This window comes from Nyctereutes procyonoides, unplaced genomic scaffold, assembly GCF_905146905.1.
Source record: "Nyctereutes procyonoides isolate TBG_1078 unplaced genomic scaffold, NYPRO_anot_genome, whole genome shotgun sequence".
NCBI lineage: Eukaryota > Metazoa > Chordata > Mammalia > Carnivora > Canidae > Nyctereutes > Nyctereutes procyonoides.
Window position 1 is genome coordinate 27,122,900 of NW_026575159.1, and position 8,784 is coordinate 27,131,683.

The 8,784-nt window shown below is 39.8% G+C and overlaps 1 non-coding gene across 1 annotated transcript; it reads right to left on the minus strand.

Annotated features, from left to right (window-relative positions):
• Positions 1-1,035: 1,035 nt before the first annotated feature.
• On the minus strand, positions 1,036-1,161 carry LOC129502696 (small nucleolar RNA SNORA32). Its single transcript, XR_008663018.1, has one exon. It is a non-coding gene; the product is annotated as a small nucleolar RNA SNORA32 (small nucleolar RNA).
• Positions 1,162-8,784: the final 7,623 nt, after the last annotated feature.

Consider the following 8,784-nt stretch of genomic DNA (forward strand, 5'->3'; position numbering starts at 1 on the left):
AGAATATATCATTATCTATAACTTTGTCCACCAGTTTATTGCCTCTACCTCAGCAGAATGCAAACATGAAGAGGGCAAGGGCTGTGTCTATCTTACTCACCTCTTTACCTCCAGCAGCTCTCAGAGGGCCTGACCACAGGAAGTATGCAGTAAAATTATATTGCTTGATTTTTCAACTTAGGCAACCTAGATCTGAGCCCAAGTCCTGCCATTTGAATGAACAAGTAAATTAAATCTGGATCACTGAGACTCTGGCTCCCTGTGGAGAAAAATGAGGGCCTGAACACCTGTGTTCACAGCAATATTATTCACAACAGCCAGAGGTGGAAGCAAGCCAGGTGTCCACTGATAGGTGGAGGGATACACAAAATGTGGTTTATTGCTTCAATGGAATGCTATTCAGCCTTAAAAAGGGAGGAAATTCTGATACCTGCTAGTATGCAGATGAACCTTGAGGACATTATGCAAAGTGAGATAAGCCAGTCACCAAAAGCAAATATTATACAGTAACAATTCTACTTACATGAGATATTTGAGTGGTCAAATTTATGGAGACAAAAAGTAGAATGGTGGTTGCCGTGGTCTGGAGGGAGGGGAAATATGGTATAATTTTTTTTTAAGTCAATAAATTTTTATTTAAGATATTTGACATGTGATTCCTTCTGCCACCAATCACCGTAGTTCCACCAAAGCCAGAGCTATGGTCTTCCAAATAGCACTTTTAGAACAAACTTTTGTTCAATCCACAGCTATCACTGTCCTATGTAACGGGAACATAATAAAAGATTCCATTTCCAGAGATGATCCCTCCTTCTGTTAGGCTTATTATATTGTTGCATGGTTGTTAACAATAGAAGGATTAAGCAAAAGACATCTGCAAGAGTGGAGATCTAGGCATGCACTGTTCAATAAACTAGCCATGTACAGTCAGATGAGAATTTGAAATATAGCTACTACCAAATCACATTATGGCCTGTGTTACATTTATACTGGACAGTGCTGATCTAGGCAGTGGAAACAGAATGGGGTTGATAAAAATGTTCCCAATAGGCTGAATGCTAGCAAACTAGCAAAAAGGAAGAAAACCTAATGAGAAAATTTTTTTATGGTCATGCCCACAGCAAATGAGAAACTGCATTCTCAAAGCCTTGGTAATGACCATAGATATTTTTAAAAATATTTTATTTATTTATGAGAGAGAGTGAGAGAATGCAAGAGCAGGGCCAGTGGCAGAGGCAGAGGGAGAAGCAGACTCCCTGCTGAGCAGGGAGTCTGACATGGGGCTCGATCCCAAGACCCTGGGATCATGACCTGAGCCCAAGTCAGACACCTGACCAACCGAGCCACCCAGGTGCCCCTGTAGTGTAATTATCGAAAGGTACAGAGTTTCAATTCTGCGAACGAACAGTTTCTGCAGATGGCTGGTGGTGATGGTTGCACAACAGCGTGACTGCACTTAGCACTACTGAACTGAACCATGCACTGAAAAATGGGGAAGATGGTGCGTTTTATTTATGTGTTTTTTAATGAGAGTTAAAACATAGAAAAACACAAATAGAAAAAAAAATAGAAAAGAGAGGAAAAAGCTCTTTTTCTCACCGGAAAATAGAACTTGGATAATCTTCATGAGGGACTTTTGAGTCCAGGAAGGTAAATGTGCAAACTATCCAAGCTCAGGAGTTACTGAGTGAGTGTAGGATCTGAATTCAGGAGAACATGACACTGATAACTGGGCTATTAAAACCAGTATGAAAAACAATATAGGATAAACTGGCAATGAAATACGTGATATTAAAAACAAATATAATGAATAAAAAAAATGATGGACTTTGATTTATAGATCCTTTTTAGTACCTTCTTCCTATACCCACACAAAGCAAATCTTGTTTTGCTTATTTGACATTTCAGAAGCTCTTCACACAGGAAACTAGAGGGGTCATTTGGCCTCATGCCCTCACTGCAAAAAAAGTACTGCACTGCAGATTGGCTTTTGTTTTTGTTTTTGCATTAAAAAAAAAAAAAAGCTTCAGGGAAGCTTGATCCTATGGATTGTCATGTTCTCCAGTTTAGTAACTGTTCTTTCTCCCACCTACACCTATGTATCATCTTTTTTATCATTATTATCTGTGTTTTGGTAATAATATATATAATGTAACTGTGGTGAAATTGGCTGTATCTTCCATCCTGCTATCTTAAATTCAAATGCCATCTCATTTATTTATTGCGGCAACTGTTAGCTGTCTGGTCCCTGCCACTCACTATTTCCTTAACCTAATGCCTTTCTTCTACAAGTACCTGGGACTCTTAGGCTGAGGCCTTTGCCAGCCAGAGCATGAGTCTCCCTCCAGACAGGGTAGAGGCAGCCAGAATTCCAAAGACCAACTACCCTAAGTACAAGACACAACCTGTGATAGGCAGAAGTAGTGCATAGACATCCTGGCTTTCTTGACTTTGAATAGGATACTCCACTCAGTAGTGGGTTTCTCAGTCCTCAATGGTACAGACCACCATTTGTCTGCAGCAGTGGCTTGCTTAGTGTGTGATGCATTGTGTGCCTTCCATCCTTGCCTGGATTCCCCATCCATTCATGGAACATCCTGGAAACTCTTGTCATGTAAATGGATTGCACTCAACTCTCTGTCTAGGGTGTGCTTCTGGGACCACCTATATGCAGACATTTGTCCCAGTCAAAGCACTTCTAGCTTTTGCATTATTTTTGGAATATTGCCTTTTCATACACCAAGTAAGTTTTTTAAATTGACTGAGGTGAGGTTGGGGAATATGGATGGCCTGGTTCAGGCATATTCACTCCCTCTCAAAACATAGATTCTGATGATCAGATAAAAAAGTTGTGAGTGCAATGAATATGTTCCCTTCATCTTTCCTCTTCTCTCCATGAGGCTTATTTTATTTTATTTTTTAAATTGGGGGTTGTACTGATAACAGAAGGCTTAGCTGCAAAAACCCAATTCCTCAACAGAAGGAGGGAAAGGAATAAACATTCCCTGAGTTCATACAGTGGGACATTGCTTGGTGCTTCCTCTTGTGACTGTGGTTGGCTGGTAGCTAGCATTGGTTGCTTTGGCTTGAAGACTCACTTCTACTTCACATGTCTCACATCCCTCAGGCTGGTCCGGGCATACTGATATCATGGTGACAAGAGAGCAGAAGTACATCAGCAGTTTTTCAATCTCCTATTTACTTCAATTTGCTACATCCTATTGGCCAAAATAAATCATCTGTCAAGCTCAAAGTCAGTGTCAGCATAAGTGCAGGAAGGTATGAAACACCAACCCCTCCCCCACTACATCAATATATTACAATATTTATATAATTAGATTCCTTCTCACTGCACTAATACAAGTCACCATCATCCCTGAATTTTATTTTCACAGTATACTCTCAACCAGGCTCCTTGATTCATCCCTGGCTCTTTGAATGTCCACATTCAACACAGCAGTCAAAGTGATTTAATAAATAGTAATTCAGATCATGCCACTCTTCTGATGACATCTCCCCAAGGACTTCCCATTCCAGTTGGAACAGAAGCAAGATCTTTCTCGTGGCTCTCAGGGTCTTAAATGACTAGCTTCCTTGTAACCTTATTTCTCAACTCAGCTTCTCTCTCTCCCTCAATTACCCTCATGCAGGCACCATGGCCCACTCCCCAATGCCTTGGACATACCCAAACTCCACTTACTTAAGGCTTTTGCAGTCTGTTTGGAATCCTTTTCTCCTGAGAGCACCTGATTTATGTCTCTACACTAAGGGTCACTATATCAATGAGGAGTTCCCTACTATGTTATATAAAATATCTACATTTTTTCAACCTCAATAATCCTTTTTAAAAATTTAAGTTGAATTAGCCAACATATAGTCAGTACATAATTAGTGTCAGATGTAGAGTTCAGTAATTCATCAGTTGCGTGTAACACCCGGTGCTCATCACATCACAGTCCCAATAATCCTTATCCTCCGCTTTATTTTTCTCTGCACATGACATACTGTGTATTCATATTTGTTTTTGTTTGCTTGTTTACTCTAGAATGTGAGCTCCATGGGGCCACTGCTCCATTGCTTTGCCGCTGTTTCCAAAACTCCTAGAACATTGTTTAGCACACATAGGTCCTCAATAAATATTTGTTGAATAAATAAATAGATAGGTGGATGAAGGAATGGGAGTACACTGATACACCCTGGCCATAAAATGAATGAATTAATCACGGTATACTTTTACATTGGAATGCCATGCAGTGAAGCAGAATAAATCACCACTACACATAGCAGCAAGGACGAGTCACATTATATAATGCTGAGCCAAAAAAAAGGGAAGAAATTCAAAAGAACTTTTGGAAGTACCCACACAAAGAATTAGGTCAGATTAACTGTAGCCAGGGGCCATAGATTAGTGTGTCATTTCCAGGAATGTAGCCCAGCTTCAGATTCACTTTCTTGACTGCATCTGGAGAGCAGACCACGGATTCACAGTTACTGTGCTGCAGCATCAGAGGTGGGAGTGGGGGAGCAGATGTAAGCGACTGGCTCAGCAGGTCTGCGGCCCTACTTTCAGCTGATTGCTGTAACAGCCAGTTATAAAGAGAGCCCTCCAACTAAAAATAATATGTTCTCTTGTGTTTAAGCGGCAGGGATTTTAGACAGCATCTTTTCTTTTGGAGCATGCATGAGAAAAGGAAACTTGAACAAATAAGATCTGTAGTGGAGACAGTAGGTCAAAAATCTAAGGCCAAGACATAATTCCTTAACTTTATCAGGCAGAGTTAGGAGGTGCTCTGGGTCACCAAAAGGGGGAATAAAATGAACAATATATCTATTTAAACCTACTTCAATAGCGTGCTATAGTGTGACCAAAACAAATAAGATGATATGTCCCCCAAACACTGTAGAATATCCACAAAACATGACTTTGGAGTTATTAAGATCTAGATTCAAATTCTAACTCTACAACTCACTAGCTATATGTCCTTAAACAGTTGTCTAAAGTTCCTGAGCCCATTTCATGATTGGATTATTTCTTTGGTATTGAGTTTAATAAGTTTTTTATAGATCTTGGAAACTAGCCCTTTATCTGATACGTCATTTGCAAATCCAATCATGAAATGGGCAAAAGACATGAAGAGAAATCTCACAGAGGAAGACATAGACATGGCCAACACGCACATGAGAAAATGCTCTGCATCACTTGCCATCAGGGAAATACAAATCAAAACCACAATGAAATACCACCTCACACCAGTGAGAATGGGGAAAATTAACAAGGCAGGAAACCACAAATGTTGGAGAGGATGCGGAGAAAAGGAAACCCTCTGCACTGTTGGTGGGAATGTGACCTGGTGCAGCCACTCTGGAAAACTGTGTGGACGTTCCTCAAAGAGTTAAAAAGAGACCTGCCCTACGACCCAGCAATTGCACTGTTGGGGATTTACCCCAAAGATTCAGATGCAATGAAACGCCAGGACACCTGCACCCCGATGTTTCTAGCAGCAATGTCCACAATAGCCAAACTGTGGAAGGAGCCTCGGTGTCCATCGAAAGATGAATGGATGAAGAAGATGTGGTCTATGTATACAATGGAATATTCCTCAGCCACTAGAAATGACAAATACCCACCATTTGCTTCAATGTGGATGGAACTGGAGGGCATTATGCTGAGTGAAGTAAGTCAATCGGAGAAGGACAAACAGTGTATGTTCTCATTCATTTGGGGAATATAAATAATAGTGAAAGGGAATATAAGGGAAGGGAGAAGAAATGTGTGGAAAATATCAGAAAGGGAGACAGAACATAAAGACTTCTAACTCTGGGAAACAAACTAGGGGTGGTGGAAGGTGAGGAGGGCAGGGGGTGGGGGTGAATGGGTGACGGGCACTGAGGAGGACACTTGAAGGGATGAGCACTGGGTGTTATTCTGTAAGTTGGCAAATTGAACACCAATAAAAAATAAATTTATTAAAAAAATAAATAAAATAAAATAAAATAAAATAAAATGAAGGGATGTGAATATTGCTAGAAATACTAAATAAATAATAATAAATAAATAAATAAATAAATAAATAAATAAAGTTCCTGAGCCTGTTTACAGTTTTTCTTTCCAAAAAAAAAAAAAAAATGGGGCATTAATAAGAATGTTAAAGATTTTTGCAATGATTAATTAAAAATACATAAAAGTACTTAGCATCAAGTCTAGCATTAAAATTTGAATAATAGCATGAATAAATGAATGAATGAGTGAGTGAATGAGTAGCTCTATAGTAGAGTAGGGCAGGCATGCAATTAATTATAATTCCAAGTTCGGATACGATAAAGGTAGCTACAATGATCTCCTGGAGAACAGAGTAGATTATTATATCTGGGAACTAAGGAAGGCATCATAGAGGAGTGAATTTGTGATTTGGCATATGGTGAGATCTTTTTGTGGTGGGGAACAGAGGAGATCGTCTGTGTTGAAGGGGAGGGGAGGTTTCATAGGGAGCAAAGGCAAGGTTTTTTGTTTGTTTGTTGTTTGTTTTAACTCAACTTGGCAATTATTAACCTACCCATTGAACTCCAGGTTAATACTGATAACAACTACATGTACATCCATGCAGTGTCATCAGTGCAGACTCAATTTTCCAATCACATATCTGGAAGCCTTAGGAATTGGTATGCTCTAGAATTTTCCTCTCACCCTTCCTTCTTTTCTTTCTTCTTCTCTCTTTTCTTTTCTTTGTTTTCCTTTCCTTTCCTTTCCTTTCCTTTCCTTTTCCTTTCCTTCTTTCCTTCTTTCCTTCTTTCCTTTCCTTTCCTTTCCTTTCCTTTCCTTTCCTTTCCTTTCTTCTTTCTTTCTTTCTTTCTTCCTTCCTTCCTTCCTTCCTTCCTTCCTTCCTTCCTTCCTTCCTTCCTTTCTTTCTTTTAAAAAACCTGTGTCTTGAGTGGGGTGAAGGACAAACAAATAAATGAATATTTTTGCAGTGAACCCCAAAGCCATTCATACTACTGGGATACATAAAGACTATATGGAGCCTTATGTCAAGTCAGGTAGCATTTTACTGACAAATAAGTAGAAAAAACTATCAATTTTTAGAAATTTTAAAAAACGATTTTATTTACTTATTCATGATAGACCAGAGAGAGAGAGAGGCAGAGACACAGGCAGAGGGAGAAGCCTACTCCATGCAGGGAGCCCGACATGGGACTCGATCCTTGGTCTCCAGGATCACTCCCTGGGCTGAAGGCAGTGCTAAACTGCTAAGCCACTGGGACTGCCCTCTATGGGCCTTAAGAAAGGAGCCTGACCAGACACAAACACACTTGGCCATATATGAGATAAACATGAAACCACTTAGGACAAGAGGTCTGACAGATGAAATGTTAGGCCTTTACCCCACCTACTGTGCAATAGATTCATTGCTCCCTGCTTTAAATAAGCCACCAGAATTAGGAGGCCCTCTGGAGAAATCTGAGCTGTCACATACTAATTAACACAAATAGCAATCCTCACGTGGCTGGATTATGTCTGAAAAATCATCCTTGACAGTGCACATCTAAGCATCTCAGGAAAGTGATGACAAATAAGTGTTTTCTCTCTCTAATAGCTTGAATTGCAAGATATTTCAAAAACAAGATCAACAGAAAACCAATTTGTCTGACAAGGGAGAGAAAATGTGAGGCATGTTTCCTGACTTTTTTTTTTTTCTTGAGATGTCAAAGATTTAACTCAAATCTGCAGCTCTTCAGCTTCTTGTGTAATCCTAGAAGTATGGCTTATTATGCTGGGCTCTAATGTGGTTAACATGATGAGAGCAGAAAGCTCCATCCCATCACACTCATTTCAAGAAGATCTCTTAATTTCTATTAAAGAATCTTTGCAAGGGAATTGGCAAACAGAGTCCTGCCAGTCACTGGCTGGGCTTGATGTGCACATCAAGACATTGGATTATCTGGGCTCAATCTTTTGCATTAAAATTAAGACAGTAAGCACTTAGTGTAGACAACAAAAGATCAAATGTGGACACTAAGAGTCCTTCAGTGAGTTTGTCTTAATCACTTCATCTCACCAATCCAGTGATACAAACATATTCTCATGTGTCCCCACTTGGGATGAGAACTGGAATGAATGGCTTCAGGGCTTCATGATAAGAGGCATGAGGACACTGCCCAAGGTGGTTAAGAGCACAGGCATCAAGTCAATTCCAAGGCACAGTACTTGAAGTAGGAAAGAGTGGGATGAAATGCCTTTTAAAAAAGCCAAAGTGTGGTGATAAACTGGAGTCCTGGGGACCCAGTCAATGCTCCAGGGATGGGAGGATCTGGAATAAAATGGGAGGTGGGTAGAATAGCCTTGTGAAAAGCACCAAATTTGGACTCAGGCACACTTGGACTTGAAATACACTCCCCTTCAAAATTCCCTGTGATTTTGAACAAGTCATTTGAACTTTCTGTGTTCTTAGCCTCCTTCTCCAGCTGAAAATAAAGAAAATGGTGTCAATCTGTGCTAATTGTCAGGATCAAATGAAAAAGTATCAGAGTATCTGGCACCTGAAGTGAGTTTGATAGAGGCAGCAATTAATATATGATGATATTGTCAATTGTGGTGATGAAGATTGATGATGATGGTGGTGATGATGGTGATGATGATGATGGTAATGATGATGATGGTGATAGTGGTGGTGATGAGCAGTAGCAGTGGTAATAGCCAGATGAATCCAGATCTAAGGGTCTAGGATTTGGAATGATCATAGCTACAATGTCTAGTAATATTTTGGTGCATAGAGGTTAAAATTTAGT